This window comes from Apteryx mantelli, chromosome 12, assembly GCF_036417845.1.
Source record: "Apteryx mantelli isolate bAptMan1 chromosome 12, bAptMan1.hap1, whole genome shotgun sequence".
Lineage (NCBI taxonomy): Eukaryota > Metazoa > Chordata > Aves > Apterygiformes > Apterygidae > Apteryx > Apteryx mantelli.
The window spans coordinates 11,009,341-11,025,446 of NC_089989.1; the positions used below are offsets into that span (position 1 = coordinate 11,009,341).

A 16,106-nucleotide genomic window follows, 5' to 3' on the forward strand; every position below is an offset into this window, starting at 1 on the left:
GTTTTCTGTGCTCTACCTGCAGTTGTATGACGTAAACAACTGAACAAAATAGATCCTCGTCGTATTGGCGAGGATGAGGAGGGAGGCAGAAGCAAAGAAATTCAATCGCGTATCATAAGTCAAATAAGCAGTGACTGCTCAGCATGTAAGACTGTGCCCAAAGACCAGTGCTAAGATTAACGGAGTGCCTAAACTCCACCGTGTTCTGGTCTCCCCCTGTTTTGGAACAGATATCTCCAAGCTCGTGTACAAACCTTCCCATTTCTTTGCGTCTGCTGTATAGAGGCTTGGGCTTCCATGCCATGTGGCAGAGGTAGAAAGTCCCCTGCAGTCTCCAGAAATGTTTTCTGTGTCTCGTTACTTTTCCCTTAAATAATTCCCCCTTAATGCTCGTAGATTCTCTAACGCCGGAAGAGAGCACGGGCTAAACTTGCGAGCAGCCCTCCAGGGCTGCTTTGGCACATGGCAGCAGTGCCTGGGGGCTCGTGGCTGTGCCCAGCCGGGGCCCCGGGAGGAAGGGTTTCGGCGCGCGGGGCTCTCTCCCCGCAGCGCCCCAGCACAGCGGACCTCTGCCCAGAGCCTGCTGCCAGCGCCAGCCCTGCGAGCGCCCTGCGGGAGCGCCCCTGCTCTAAGGCCCGGGCCCTGCTGCCCGACGCGTGCCTGAGGCCCCGGGTGTGCGCAGAGCCCCGCCGCGGGGACGGGGGGCCTGGGGGAGAGCGGGCAGGCTCGTGCTGTGCTCCACCGCCAAGGGCTGTACGTGGGACGCCCGTTCGCCCTGGGCTCTGGGGCTGTGGGCCATCCGGGCCAGAGGTGCCCGGCAGGATCCACCCAAGCCCCTGGGGCCAGGAGAGCCCAGGCTGCATGGCCAAAAGGCCAGGGTGCTGCACGGGCACCCGGTCACCAGCACTGCGAACTGCTCTTGTCCCGCAAAGGAAGCCCGCGATTTCCCTGGCTCCGCAGCTCCCAGCACCCGCCCTTGGCTCCGTCTCAGCCCAGCCGGCCTCCTGAGGCCAGCAAGGCCAGAGGCACGTGGACAAGGCGCTCGCCAGGTCTGGGGAAGGTCTTGCCAACAGCTGGCGAGAACAGAGCCCCGCCGGTGCCCTCCCCGAAACCAGCCCCCGAGAAAGGCGACGGAGGAGGAAGGCAAGGAAGAAAAGTGAGATCTCCCAGCACCGTTGAGATTAGGTGGCACTTTTATTCTGCAGGGGGCAGGGGAGTGGTGCCGTTGTTGGGGCTGCCCCACGGCTCGTCCTGCGGGGTGTTCAGGACCGGCTGTAAGGATGTTGTGTCCGGCGGAATAGCCGGGAGCGTCCTGGCCGATGCTCTGGCCCTGGCCGTCCTGCCTGGGGGCTGCTCTCAGGAGCCGGAGGTAGAAGACGACTCCGATTTGTCCTGGCTGCTGGTTTGGGAGGTGGCCAAGTCCGACGCGGATGTGGAGGGTGTAGTGGAGCCCGAGGATGACTCTGATTCTCCCTGGCTGCTTGTGCTGGGCTTGGCCACATCCGGCTCCGAGCTGGAGTGTGTAGCGGAGCCGGAGGATGCCGCCACTCCTGGCTGGCTGCTGGTGTCGGGGCCGGACCGCTCTGGCTGTGCCCTGGGGGCTGTAAGGGAGGTGGGAAGGTCAGCAGCACGGCCCCGAGCCCTTGCCTGGCCCTGGCCCGAGCCCGGGCACCTGGGTGCTTTGCCTCTTACCGGGGCCCGTGCCGGCGCACCCATCGCATTCCCAGGCATCCATGTCGGCTGCCACAGCCGAGCACCGTCGGTGCGTCCCTTTGGGTGCGCAGGAGGAGCATAAGAGCAGCTCCCAGGGCCTGCGGAAGCAAAGGGCAGAGCTCTTGCACTAAGTGCCTGCTCCCGGCACGATGGCATCTGCTGCCGCCCCGGCAGCTGCCACGCTGCAGCTTTGGTGACGTACCCGCTCTCCTCCGCCTGCTGCCTGCCTTTCCGATGGAGGCACTGGCCGGCATCACACTGGCTGTGCCTCTTGTAAAGCTCTTCATATCTCCCGTCCTCCTCCCAGGCTGGTGGTCTGCAGAGAAGGAAGGGAAAGGCATGAGCCTCCCCCGCGTCGGGCACGTGCAGGACGTCCCTGCTCTCCCGGCCCCCCGCCCCACTTCCAGCTCCGTGCGGAAGCAGGGCCCCGGCTAGCCGGAGCCCTGCGGGCCAGGACTGCCTCGGGAGCCCTTGGCCCGGCACAGCCCTTGGGCCCTTCTGCCTCGGGAGCCCGGCACGAGGGCAGCAGGAAACCAACCTGAACGGGACCAGGATCCCCATTTTTAACATTTCAGGAAGAAACTTCCTCGTTTTTCACTGCAGGCAGCGGAAGCATTCCCTGCCCGCGCTGGTGGCCTGTCCCTGCGGGAGAGAGACAAGCAGCGTTCGCGGGGCGCTGCTGGGCCCCGGCGGTGCCCACGGGGCGAGGGAAGGCTCCTACCTGGATGCGGCCCCGGTGGAACCAGGCCCCTTTGCAGGACGGGCACACCATGGTGCCAGAGGACAGGTTTTCATCCACCAGCTCCATGCAGATGATGCAGGTGGTGTGTGCGTCGGGACGCACGGGCACCGCCTGCTCCGGGCGGTGCTCCGAGCAGAAGGACCTGGGGTGAACATGGAGGAGAGGGGCAAGGTCAGGAAGCGCTGAGGCCTTCCACGATGCCCAGAGCAGGGCAAAGGGGGCACAGAGGAGCCCTCCGCGGCCTGGCTCTGGCTCCGGCAGCTTCCCCGGCTGCTCGGCCAGCGCCGGCACGAGGCCCGTCGAGGCAGGGAGGCTCCGGCGCCAGGGCCGGCAGCCCTTACCTGTACGCCTTGAAGAACTGCGTCACGCAGCCGTTCTCGGAGGCGCAGGGGAGGTGGAAGCTGCGGCTGCAGCCCTTCTCCTGGCAGTTAATTGCGGCTCCGCGCTCGCCGCAAGCAAAGCAGCTCTGCAAAGAGCGCGGCAGCCGCCGTCGGCAACGTGCGCTGCGCCTCCGCGGCCAGCCCCACACCCCCAGGACTGCCTTGGGAGCCCTTGGCCCGGCACAGCCCTTGGGCCCTTCTGCCTCGGGAGCCCGGCACGAGGGCAGCAGGAAACCAACCTGAACGGGAATTTTTTTCCCCTAAGCCCTCATATCACATAATTGTTAGAGTAGCAGCAATGGGTATTAGAGTACTTGTAGACAGCTGAGCCTAAATGCAGAGATGGCTTTCCAAACGCAATATGGGCAAGTAAACACTGATATATAAACCCTGTGCTATTTTGTCCAGTTAATATAATGCTATATGGGGGGGGGGGGGGCGGGGAAAAATCCAAGATGAGAGCAGTTTCCATCAATACAAAACAATCTAATTAAATATGAATATTTCCTTTGTGCCAAGATATTACATATGCATTATGTGACTTACTTCTCCCCCACGGGTCTTGTTGCAAGAATGGTGTCTGATCAAGCAGAGAAAAGTGGTAGCAAGACTCTGTTTGCTCAGTCTAGTTTATTTAAAAGAACTAACAAACATTAAATAGGTGGCAGAAGCCTAAATGCAATGAACTTTTCACTGCTGCATTTGGTTTAAAAAAAATAAAAATAAAAAACTAAGTGGATGGTGGAAGAATATACTGCCAAAATCTCTTTCAACTTATATCACAAACTTGTGGATCACAATTCATCTTGCAGAGATAAAATCTTGCACCTACCATTCCTATGGCAGTAATGTTTCTTTGATATTAATATGATTGAAGAATTCAGGATATCCGTCTTGAAATGTTTCAGCTAAAATTCATTTTTTTCCATCCTCGCCTCATACTGTCTTTCAGACCGTTTCCTACGGTAAACATCATCTGCCAGAAAAAGATATTATATTAGCAATTTCCAAGAGCATGATGGAATTAAATGTATAAAGTCTACCATCTCTTTTTAAATTTTTCAATCCTATTTCCTCTTGCAGACACTGACAGGCAACTGAAAATTAAAACCAACATGAATCATTTCTACCCCTTAAAAATAGCTTATTCTTCCTCCCATCTAGGCTAAAGCTCTTCCCCTGGGTCTTGAGGAAATGTTCTTACAAGCAAACTAAGTTTCCAGTGTGATAACTTCTTTTATTTTTAATTATTCTCATGGGAAAGTAGACAATTGCCAAACTAGCTGAAGCCAAAGGTAAATTAAATTATAGACACAAAGCCCAATGCCTATGGTCTGCTAGCATGGCTTCAATATTCTAGCTTTTCTTAAGAACAAAGGAATGTACCCAACTTCAGTCTTCTTAACCGTTCTGCCTGCCTTCCCCCTTCCCCCAAATATCCAGCCTCAAAGGTGATGGAAATAAAAGTAGTCCTGTGATTTCTACTTTCAGTTGTTAGAAGTCCAAAATAACTGTTACTCTGAAGAGATACTTGACTCTGAAGCACTGTTCTGGAAGGCCCTGACTATATCAGCAAGGAACAGAGATGGCAAGCACAGTGACAAAACTGCATCCCTGCTTTGATGGGGTATCAGCAAGGTCAAACACAGCTGTGTAAAGGTAGAATCCTCCCACTTCTACAAAAATCCTTTCCTTTCTCCTTCAGGGAATGGCAGTGGCCTACGCAGTAGAAAAGTAACTGTAGGTACAGTGCTTGTGAGCTGAAGGAGCAGATTACGGTCCAAAAGGCGTAGAAGACTTAGACCTATGATATTTTACTGCAGCAGTAAGCCATAGTTTATCTTTGGCCAGATAAGAGTCTCTCACTGCCCCCCTCAAAAAAACCCTACCATTTTGCATGGATTATTGAGCAGTAATAAGGTTAAACTGCACAATTACTATTACTGTATTACGGTACCAGGCATGGCATTCTTTGCAAGAAAACAAGGCTTGCGTTGAAATGTAAAGGCTGCTACACAGCTGATATGCTTTAGTTTCTAACCTGACTTTATTACATGTATGCCACAGAAATATTAAGTTGAAAAAAACCACAGCAAACCCAAGCTTTCAAAAGTGAGCATGAGAAGCGGAGCGATTTTGTTTGCAGGGAGTGTCAGCTGTGGAAACTGTGTCAAGCTGTTTTATTCTATAGGAAAATCTCAAATAGATTTCCCATGAAAACTGGAGTGTTTTCACATAACACACAGTAGAGCTGAAACATTACAGTTCCTTGTTCTGAAATCTACAAAAAAACTTACAGTGAGACTTCTTAAAGGGAAAAGAGCACCACATAAAAACTAAATGTCCTAACTTCTAGAAACTGCCATTAGCTGAAAAAAGTTCTCATGACTCATTTTCATACTTTGTTTTCAATTATACATAAAAAGATTCCACATTTCAGACGAACCCCCACCTAAATCCTGACAAACCAGAAGAGTCTTTTTCAAGGTTAAAAATTCTAATTTAGTATTCTAAACCCAATATTGGGGGGGCGGGGGTGGGGAAGGTGCCCCGTGTCTTCTACTACCGCTAGAGAGGCAGAATCTGGAGTGTCAAACCCTACCCTAGTGGGAGAACTGGTTGATTTTCTGAATATCTTTAAAGTCCTCCAGGTCAGGACACCACATCAGACCCTCCACACTACTCGATTTTTGGTTTTTTTCCTCTCCCCTTCTTCAAGCAGCCTCTTCTACATTATATTGACCTCCAGAGGAGCCGCGGAGCACACTAGCGGATCAGAGCACGTGGCTGATGCAGGACTGCCAGAGCCTTCAGCTACGGGAGGAGCTGCGCGTGCGGGGGAGGGCAGCGCGCTGTCAGTCCCGTGTCTGCAGCGAGCGACCTTCGACAGGCCTGCGCGGGGAAGGAGCCGCTGCGCTGCGGCCCTCACTTACAAAACGTCTCCTTGCCAATACGGACGTTGATCATGAACCACTCCATCGCTCCCCCGAGCAGAAAGAAGAAGGGCAGGAACCGGTAGGCGCCGAAGCGCTGCTTCCCGGGCATCAGCTGCAAGAAGCGCTTCACCTTCTTGCTCACCAGCATGACCAGGCCGGGATCAGCGACTTCAGGAGCTGATTAAAAAGCAAAGCAAACCCAAACCAAAACAACAACAAGAAAGCGGGGGCGTGTGAAAGGAGGAACGCACCGTACAACAGCCCCCAACACGCCGAGGTCAAACCGCGCCCGCCAAGAGGAGCCCTCGGCACCGCGCCCCGGCCGCTGTGGGGGAGACCGGGAACAGGGCCGCAGCCCGCTGCCTGACGGCGGCAGAGTAACGGGGCGCCCAGGGCCAACCTCGCCCCCGCCCCGCCTGCAGCTGCAGCAGCCCCTTCAGCTCCCAACGGCCCTAACCGTCCCCGACCCTTCGCCCGCCCGGCGGAGCGCGCAGCCAATCAGCAGAGGCGCCTCGCGCGCGCGCGACCCCCCCCCGGGCAGCGCGCGCCCCTCACCTCCGGCGAGAGCGGCCGGGCAGCGCAGCGCAGCGCAGCGCAGCGCAGCGCGAGCCCCGGCAACAGCGCCGCGGAAGGGCGTGCTCTGCCGCCACGTGACGCCGCCTCGCCTGATTGGCGGGAGCGGCGCCGGGGGGCGGGACGGGGCGGCGGCCCGAGTAGCTGGGGCACGGCTGGCGCTGCTCTTTCCGGCCCGGGAGCAGGAGATTGGAAGTGCGGATGCAACCTGGCTCCTCCCGCAGGGCGGTGCAGAGCGCTACCGCTAAGCCCCTGGGCTGGCCCGAATCAAGTCTTGTAAGCGTTGTTTATTTATTTCAAAATCATGTCTCTGTACGTTGGAGGCGGTTCAGTCGATTGCAGTAAAATTTAGGATATAATGGCTACAGTCTAGAATTCAAAACCAGCAAAAGAAGCTTTTTCTGACTCTGGTTTAAAGAAAAAAAAAGACACGTCTGTCTAGCTGGTGCCCCCCCTTGTTGCGCGCGTGCCCCCCCTTTGTTGCACGCTCGCGCATGCGCCCCCCGCTTTCTCGCGCGCTCTCGGTATTTGAACCCCTCATTTGTTTTCCACCACCGTTCATTTTACTGGAGTAAGTGAAACTTCCATATTAAAATAAAAGTACGTATGGGAAACGGTTGGTTTCTGTGAGAGTGGAAAATAGATTAATCTAGGACCGGTATTTGCATAAACCACTTGGAGACCACTTATTATTTGTTCCACTTTCTCAGTCCTTCCCTTCTGTGAGAAAACTTACTGCTTGCGTAAAAACTCAAGATGTCTCTGTACAGTAAGAAAAGGTGGATTAGAAATCAGAGGTTGAACTGTTGAAGGAACGGAAATGGAATCACAGTGCTGAGCTGGAAGAACAGGAGAAGAAAACCAGTGGAGATCAATGTGCCTCTGCTGCGAAGAGTCCATGTGATGAAGCGAGTCCAGAGAGCACGTGATGATGGATATACCAAAGCTCGGACAATAAAACCTGAAGCTGAGAAGTTTGGTCGGCAATTGAAGGAAGCTTAAGGAGCTTTCAGAGCAGTGGTGAGAGGCAATGTTGTGGATTGGATCATTCAGCTTGCTAGAGGGTGACTCAGTCTCTGCAAAGGGTATTGCAGGAAAAGCAGGGTGCGGTTGCAGCCATCAGTACGGGATTTAGAGAGGAAGACATTGACTAAAGTGGACGAATGTGGAGCTAGTTGGTACAGTCCAAACCGTTTTGATGCAGATACTCCAGTTGACCTGGAAAACGCATTCCTTTCCCTATGCTTCTTTGCAAAATGACTAAGAACAAACAACTCAGAAGGGCTCTCTCTCTCGCGCAGGACCGTACGGGCAGCCCTGATGCAAAAGAATGGCCGTCATCCACAATTTCTCCCAAACTCCGACACTCCCAGAACAAGTTTTCTTATCCTGTGAATGCGAATGTTTAGTTCTGGTGTGGATCGTAGGATGCAGGGAGTTCCTGGCAGCAGGAAGTCGAGTTGTGGTGCAGACCGTACCTTCCCCAATAATATACATGGTGTCTGCAAGACCTCCAAGCAGGCAGGTATCAAGCCCGCAGTAAGCCCAGTGAATCCTAGGTGTAATGAATTGGGGAAGAGCAGTGGGGAAAAATGAAAGGTTTTTGCCGAGGTACTGTATGGATTGCTAATGGAAGGGTATGAGTATGAGTGCGCACTATCAGTGTATCAGAGAAAAATGGGCCGATTAAGTCTTGACTTGGTCTTGAATGAGCAAAAGAAAGAATTTGGCAAATACTGTTTGCTACAGATCCGCTTGCTTTAAACAAGGGAGGAAAAACAGTTTTACAACAATTTGGGTAAAGCAGGAGACCGAAACAAAAGGAAGGGTGCCCACTTTGCTCACGGAGATGAAATTTCAGCTATTAAAAAGATAATAGAAGAAGATTCAGAGAAACCGCTAGCTATTTTCACAGATTTGGAATAGGTTTGCCAATCTCTGTTTCCCAAACAAGATGGGGAAGGAAAGGGACATGTTCAGAGGGTGGTAAAACAGTAATACACACCACCCTTTGGGAACGTGGGCTCAGTCCCCAAGGATTACACAAGCAGTGTGTTTGAAAAAGCACAGTCCAGTTGTGGTTGTGGAAAAAGCTGATTGTACAGGGTAGCAGGAAGAAGTAGCGAAACAAAGAACGGACACCTCTTGGGACAAGTGGTTTCATCCATCTCAGTTAAAGCTTTGGAAAAACGAATCAAAAATGTAACTCAGTATCTGTGGATGCGGTAATCAAAGGCACTCCAGGATGCATCAGAGCGATAGCAGCTACAGCAGCCCTTATTAGAAAAACACGACCTGTAGTTTTGGGTCACCCAATGACTGTGTATATGCCACAGAAGAAGAAAGAGAATTGGAAAAAGCGTGAAGCGGTTCAAGACGAAAAAGGAATTTGGACTATCAGGGGTAAGCCCCTCCTTTCCTTAAGGTATTTACTTTCTATGGTTAGGTGATATCATGATCGTGGACATGGAGGAGCATTGACTGTTGCCTCATGTATTCTACAAACCTGGGCGGCTCCCGAGTGCATGTGGTTGCGAAATGCATAACAACAACCTGCCCAACTTGCCAAAAATTTAACGATACTTATCCAAAGATTAACAGAAGAGGCCGCCCACGGGCTTATTTTCCATTCCAGCGTCTACAAATTGACTATGCTGACATGCCAGCAGCAGAAAGATTTAAACATCTCCTTGTGATAGTTGATCAGCTAAGCAGATGGGTGGAAGCCTTTCCTACCTGCAAAGCAGATACGGCTGCAGTGATTAAAGCCTTGTCAAAAGAAATTGTCCCTAGGTATGGAGTCCCAGAAACTATAGATTCAGATAGGGGTTCTCACTTTTCAGCTGGAGTTTTAGGGAAATTATATCAAATGCTAGGAATTCATAGAGAATTGTACACACCTTATCATCCCCAGTCTTGAGGACAAATTGAGAGAATGAACAGAACTATTAAAAACAAGTGAGCACGGGTATGTACACAGGCAAGTCTCAAATGGCCTAATGCCTTAAACTTAGTGCTGTGGGAAATTAGAACAACCCCTGTACAACCGGGAGGATTATCCCCAGCAGAAGTCTTATTTGGGCATCAGTTGGCTACAGGAACTTATATCCCAGCTAAGACCAGCCTGTTGGATGGAGATGAACGGCTAACCCAGTATGTTCTAGGTATGCAAACAAAGGTTTGAAAATCTTAAAATTATATATGTATTTATTTGTGAGATAAACACTGTCAAAGCTCAAGACATTTGTCTTGATACTGAACAAAATGTTTGTCATTTTGAAATACATCCTGATGAAACCCCTGAAACTATACTTGTATATATTGGAAAAGGATGTGTTTGTATGAGAACCCTCTGTAATCTTATATTCGTAGATAACATTACTGTAGACACAAGTAATCGCTCAAATATTGGTGTTTGTAATTTTACCAAAATTATGGGATGTGGCTTTAATTATTCAGCTCCTGTTGTGTCTTATCAGTTATTACAATCTAATTATACCTTAAGTCAAGATTGATCGCCTACCCCCATCGGAATGAATCTTACATTGGTAAAGGAACTACTACAACATGATGACCTGTGTCAACTGTTAAAACGCATCTGAAACAATGGACAGAAAGCTCTAATCACCGTTCATCATGATACAGAAGAGATACAGCCCATCTCGGAAAGAGTGAAGAAGGATGGAGAATATCATTGGTGGGAGGCTCTTCTGGGATGGTCACCAACCGCAACAGGGATCTATAATCACATGTTGCACCCAGTAGTAGTTGTGTTAAGTTTGACCATGTTACACCCGTTGCTTACAACCATATTGTATATGAGATGATGGAGAGTGATAGTACGCCTCGAAAGGCTTCGAGAACTCTGCTTAGCATATTGGCAGGGATGCTTAATAAAAACAAAGGGAGGACTGTTAGAGAATATTGAACTGAAGCTGTTTAGAATTAATTGCTTAGCATAACTTGCTTAGCATTAGTAGCTAAATTTGCTGAAGCCTTAGGCCTCGGGCCGTGAACTTTTAGTTAGATAAGTAAAAGGGGGCCCCAGAGCTGATTCAAGCAGGAGAGATAAAGAAGCTGCACGGATGGCAGGAGTAGCCAACCTTGAAGATAAGCAGCAGCCTGCCTGGAGACAATGAAGGGGCCCAAGGAAGAAGGGGAAGAACCCAGACCTAACTGTTACTATTGGTCCAAACTATCGCTTGAGGGGTGGGGAATTTAGATTGTAAGGGTATAATTGCCCAGGGATTTCTTTGTTCGGGGTCCCTCTTCGGAGGCACCCAGCTTGAGCTGTAATTACCGCGCGTGTATCACTAAATTTTATTTTTCTTCAATCTGACTTCGAACTTCTGCCTCAGCAGGAACCTAGGGTCGGACCCTGTTATGGAGGCCGGCGAGCCTGATTTTCCATAACGTCTCCTAAGTGGCTCCTCCAAAGGGATGTTTCCTGAGCGCCGCCAGCGCATCTCTGAAACGTGGATTGTTTTCTGTGCTCTACCTGCAGTTGTATGACGTAAACAACTGAACAAAATAGATCCTCCTCGTATTGGCGAGGATGAGGAGGGAGGCAGAAGCAAAGAAATTCAATCGCGTATCATAAGTCAAATAAGCAGTGACTGCTCAGCATGTAAGACTGTGCCCAAAGACCAGTGCTAAGATTAACGGAGTGCCTAAACTCCACCGTGTTCTGGTCTCCCCCTGTTTTGGAACAGATATCTCCAAGCTCGTGTACAAACCTTCCCATTTCTTTGCGTCTGCTGTATAGAGGCTTGGGCTTCCATGCCATGTGGCAGAGGTAGAAAGTCCCCTGTAGTCTCCAGAAATGTTTTCTGTGTCTCGTTACTTTTCCCTTAAATAATTCCCCCTTAATGCTCGTAGATTCTCTAACGCCGGAAGAGAGCACGGGCTAAACTTGCGAGCAGCCCTCCAGGGCTGCTTTGGCACATGGCAGCAGTGCCTGGGGGCTCGTGGCTGTGCCCAGCCGGGGCCCCGGGAGGAAGGGTTTCGGCGCGCGGGGCTCTCTCCCCGCAGCGCCCCAGCACAGCGGACCTCTGCCCAGAGCCTGCTGCCAGCGCCAGCCCTGCGAGCGCCCTGCGGGAGCGCCCCTGCTCTAAGGCCCGGGCCCTGCTGCCCGACGCGTGCCTGAGGCCCCGGGTGTGCGCAGAGCCCCGCCGCGGGGACGGGGGGCCTGGGGGAGAGCGGGCAGGCTCGTGCTGTGCTCCACCGCCAAGGGCTGTACGTGGGACGTCCGTTCGCCCTGGGCTCTGGGGCTGTGGGCCATCCGGGCCAGAGGTGCCCGGCAGGATCCACCCAAGCCCCTGGGGCCAGGAGAGCCCAGGCTGCATGGCCAAAAGGCCAGGGTGCTGCACGGGCACCCGGTCACCAGCACTGCGAACTGCTCTTGTCCCGCAAAGGAAGCCCGCGATTTCCCTGGCTCCGCAGCTCCCAGCACCCGCCCTTGGCTCCGTCTCAGCCCAGCCGGCCTCCTGAGGCCAGCAAGGCCAGAGGCACGTGGACAAGGCGCTCGCCAGGTCTGGGGAAGGTCTTGCCAACAGCTGGTGAGAACAGAGCCCCGCCGGTGCCCTCCCCGAAACCAGCCCCCGAGAAAGGCGACGGAGGAGGAAGGCAAGGAAGAAAAGTGAGATCTCCCAGCACCGTTGAGATTAGGTGGCACTTTTATTCTGCAGGGGGCAGGGGAGTGGTGCCGTTGTTGGGGCTGCCCCACGGCTCGTCCTGCGGGGTGTTCAGGACCGGCTGTAAGGATGTTGTGTCCGGCGGAATAGCCGGGAGCGTCCTGGCCGTCGCTCTGGCCCTGGCCGTCCTGCCTGGGGGCTGCTCTCAGGAGCCGGAGGTAGAAGACGACTCTGATTTGTCCTGGCTGCTGGTTTGGGAGGTGGCCAAGTCCGACGCGGATGTGGAGGGTGTAGTGGAGCCCGAGGATGACTCTGATTCTCCCTGGCTGCTTGTGCTGGGCTTGGCCACATCCGGCTCCGAGCTGGAGTGTGTAGCGGAGCCGGAGGATGCCGCCACTCCTGGCTGGCTGCTGGTGTCGGGGCCGGACCGCTCTGGCTGTGCCCTGGGGGCTGTAAGGGAGGTGGGAAGGTCAGCAGCACGGCCCCGAGCCCTTGCCTGGCCCTGGCCCGAGCCCGGGCACCTGGGTGCTTTGCCTCTTACCGGGGCCCCTGCCGGCGCACCCGTCGCATTCCCAGGCATCCATGTCGGCTGCCACAGCCGAGCACCGTCGGTGCGTCCCTTTGGGTGCGCAGGAGGAGCATAAGAGCAGCTCCCAGGGCCTGCGGAAGCAAAGGGCAGAGCTCTTGCGCTAAGTGCCTGCTCCCGGCACGACGGCATCTGCTGTCGCCCCGGCAGCTGCCACGCTGCAGCTTTGGTGACGTACCCGCTCTCCTCCGCCTGCTGCCTGCCTTTCCGATGGAGGCACTGGCCGGCATCACACTGGCTGTGCCTCTTGTAAAGCTCTTCATATCTCCCGTCCTCCTCCCAGGCTGGTGGTCTGCAGAGAAGGAAGGGAAAGGCATGAGCCTCCCCCGCGTCGGGCACGTGCAGGACGTCCCTGCTCTCCCGGCCCCCCGCCCCACTTCCAGCTCCGTGCGGAAGCAGGGCCCCGGCTAGCCGGAGCCCTGCGGGCCAGGACTGCCTCGGGAGCCCTTGGCCCGGCACAGCCCTTGGGCCCTTCTGCCTCGGGAGCCCGGCACGAGGGCAGCAGGAAACCAACCTGAACGGGACCAGGATCCCCATTTTTAACATTTCAGGAAGAAACTTCCTCGTTTTTCACTGCAGGCAGCGGAAGCATTCCCTGCCCGCGCTGGTGGCCTGTCCCTGCGGGAGAGAGACAAGCAGCGTTCGCGGGGCGCTGCTGGGCCCCGGCGGTGCCCACGGGGCGAGGGAAGGCTCCTACCTGGATGCGGCCCCGGTGGAACCAGGCCCCTTTGCAGGACGGGCACACCATGGTGCCAGAGGACAGGTTTTCATCCACCAGCTCCATGCAGATGATGCAGGTGGTGTGTGCGTCGGGACGCACGGGCACCGCCTGCTCCGGGCGGTGCTCCGAGCAGAAGGACCTGGGGTGAACATGGAGGAGAGGGGCAAGGTCAGGAAGCGCTGAGGCCTTCCACGATGCCCAGAGCAGGGCAAAGGGGGCACAGAGGAGCCCTCCGCGGCCTGGCTCTGGCTCCGGCAGCTTCCCCGGCTGCTCGGCCAGCGCCGGCACGAGGGCCGTCGAGGCAGGGAGGCTCCGGCGCCAGGGCCGGCAGCCCTTACCTGTACGCCTTGAAGAACTGCGTCACGCAGCCGTTCTCGGAGGCGCAGGGGAGGTGGAAGCTGCGGCTGCAGCCCTTCTCCTGGCAGTTAATTGCGGCTCCGCGCTCGCCGCAAGCAAAGCAGCTCTGCAAAGAGCGCGGCAGCCGCCGTCGGCAACGTGCGCTGCGCCTCCGCGGCCAGCCCCACACCCCCAGGACTGCCTTGGGAGCCCTTGGCCCGGCACAGCCCTTGGGCCCTTCTGCCTCGGGAGCCCGGCACGAGGGCAGCAGGAAACCAACCTGAACGGGAATTTTTTTCCCCTAAGCCCTCATATCACATAATTGTTAGAGTAGCAGCAATGGGTATTAGAGTACTTGTAGACAGCTGAGCCTAAATGCAGAGATGGCTTTCCAAACGCAATATGGGCAAGTAAACACTGATATATAAACCCTGTGCTATTTTGTCCAGTTAATATAATGCTATATGGGGGGGGGGGGGGCGGGGAAAAATCCAAGATGAGAGCAGTTTCCATCAATACAAAACAATCTAATTAAATATGAATATTTCCTTTGTGCCAAGATATTACATATGCATTATGTGACTTACTTCTCCCCCACGGGTCTTGTTGCAAGAATGGTGTCTGATCAAGCAGAGAAAAGTGGTAGCAAGACTCTGTTTGCTCAGTCTAGTTTATTTAAAAGAACTAACAAACATTAAATAGGTGGCAGAAGCCTAAATGCAATGAACTTTTCACTGCTGCATTTGGTTTAAAAAAAATAAAAATAAAAAACTAAGTGGATGGTGGAAGAATATACTGCCAAAATCTCTTTCAACTTATATCACAAACTTGTGGATCACAATTCATCTTGCAGAGATAAAATCTTGCACCTACCATTCCTATGGCAGTAATGTTTCTTTGATATTAATATGATTGAAGAATTCAGGATATCCGTCTTGAAATGTTTCAGCTAAAATTCATTTTTTTCCATCCTCGCCTCATACTGTCTTTCAGACCGTTTCCTACGGTAAACATCATCTGCCAGAAAAAGATATTATATTAGCAATTTCCAAGAGCATGATGGAATTAAATGTATAAAGTCTACCATCTCTTTTTAAATTTTTCAATCCTATTTCCTCTTGCAGACACTGACAGGCAACTGAAAATTAAAACCAACATGAATCATTTCTACCCCTTAAAAATAGCTTATTCTTCCTCCCATCTAGGCTAAAGCTCTTCCCCTGGGTCTTGAGGAAATGTTCTTACAAGCAAACTAAGTTTCCAGTGTGATAACTTCTTTTATTTTTAATTATTCTCATGGGAAAGTAGACAATTGCCAAACTAGCTGAAGCCAAAGGTAAATTAAATTATAGACACAAAGCCCAATGCCTATGGTCTGCTAGCATGGCTTCAATATTCTAGCTTTTCTTAAGAACAAAGGAATGTACCCAACTTCAGTCTTCTTAACCGTTCTGCCTGCCTTCCCCCTTCCCCCAAATATCCAGCCTCAAAGGTGATGGAAATAAAAGTAGTCCTGTGATTTCTACTTTCAGTTGTTAGAAGTCCAAAATAACTGTTACTCTGAAGAGATACTTGACTCTGAAGCACTGTTCTGGAAGGCCCTGACTATATCAGCAAGGAACAGAGATGGCAAGCACAGTGACAAAACTGCATCCCTGCTTTGATGGGGTATCAGCAAGGTCAAACACAGCTGTGTAAAGGTAGAATCCTCCCACTTCTACAAAAATCCTTTCCTTTCTCCTTCAGGGAATGGCAGTGGCCTACGCAGTAGAAAAGTAACTGTAGGTACAGTGCTTGTGAGCTGAAGGAGCAGATTACGGTCCAAAAGGCGTAGAAGACTTAGACCTATGATATTTTACTGCAGCAGTAAGCCATAGTTTATCTTTGGCCAGATAAGAGTCTCTCACTGCCCCCCTCAAAAAAACCCTACCATTTTGCATGGATTATTGAGCAGTAATAAGGTTAAACTGCACAATTACTATTACTGTATTACGGTACCAGGCATGGCATTCTTTGCAAGAAAACAAGGCTTGCGTTGAAATGTAAAGGCTGCTACACAGCTGATATGCTTTAGTTTCTAACCTGACTTTATTACATGTATGCCACAGAAATATTAAGTTGAAAAAAACCACAGCAAACCCAAGCTTTCAAAAGTGAGCATGAGAAGCGGAGCGATTTTGTTTGCAGGGAGTGTCAGCTGTGGAAACTGTGTCAAGCTGTTTTATTCTATAGGAAAATCTCAAATAGATTTCCCATGAAAACTGGAGTGTTTTCACATAACACACAGTAGAGCTGAAACATTACAGTTCCTTGTTCTGAAATCTACAAAAAAACTTACAGTGAGACTTCTTAAAGGGAAAAGAGCACCACATAAAAACTAAATGTCCTAACTTCTAGAAACTGCCATTAGCTGAAAAAAGTTCTCATGACTCATTTTCATACTTTGTTTTCAATTATACATAAAAAGATTCCACATTTCAGACGAA

At 52.2% G+C, this 16,106-nt stretch overlaps 1 protein-coding gene and 1 long non-coding RNA gene across 2 annotated transcripts in view; one reads left to right on the forward strand and one right to left on the reverse strand.

Moving 5' to 3' along the window:
- NT5DC2 (5'-nucleotidase domain containing 2) overlaps positions 1–16,106 on the forward strand; it is a 182,855-nt gene that overhangs the window by 82,077 nt on the left and 84,672 nt on the right. The window lies entirely within an intron of this gene.
- Positions 12,002–12,683, reverse strand: LOC136993193 (uncharacterized). Its single transcript, XR_010885426.1, has 2 exons — positions 12,519–12,683; positions 12,002–12,427 (listed from the first exon to the last, which is right to left on the reverse strand). It is a non-coding gene; the product is annotated as an uncharacterized lncRNA (long non-coding RNA).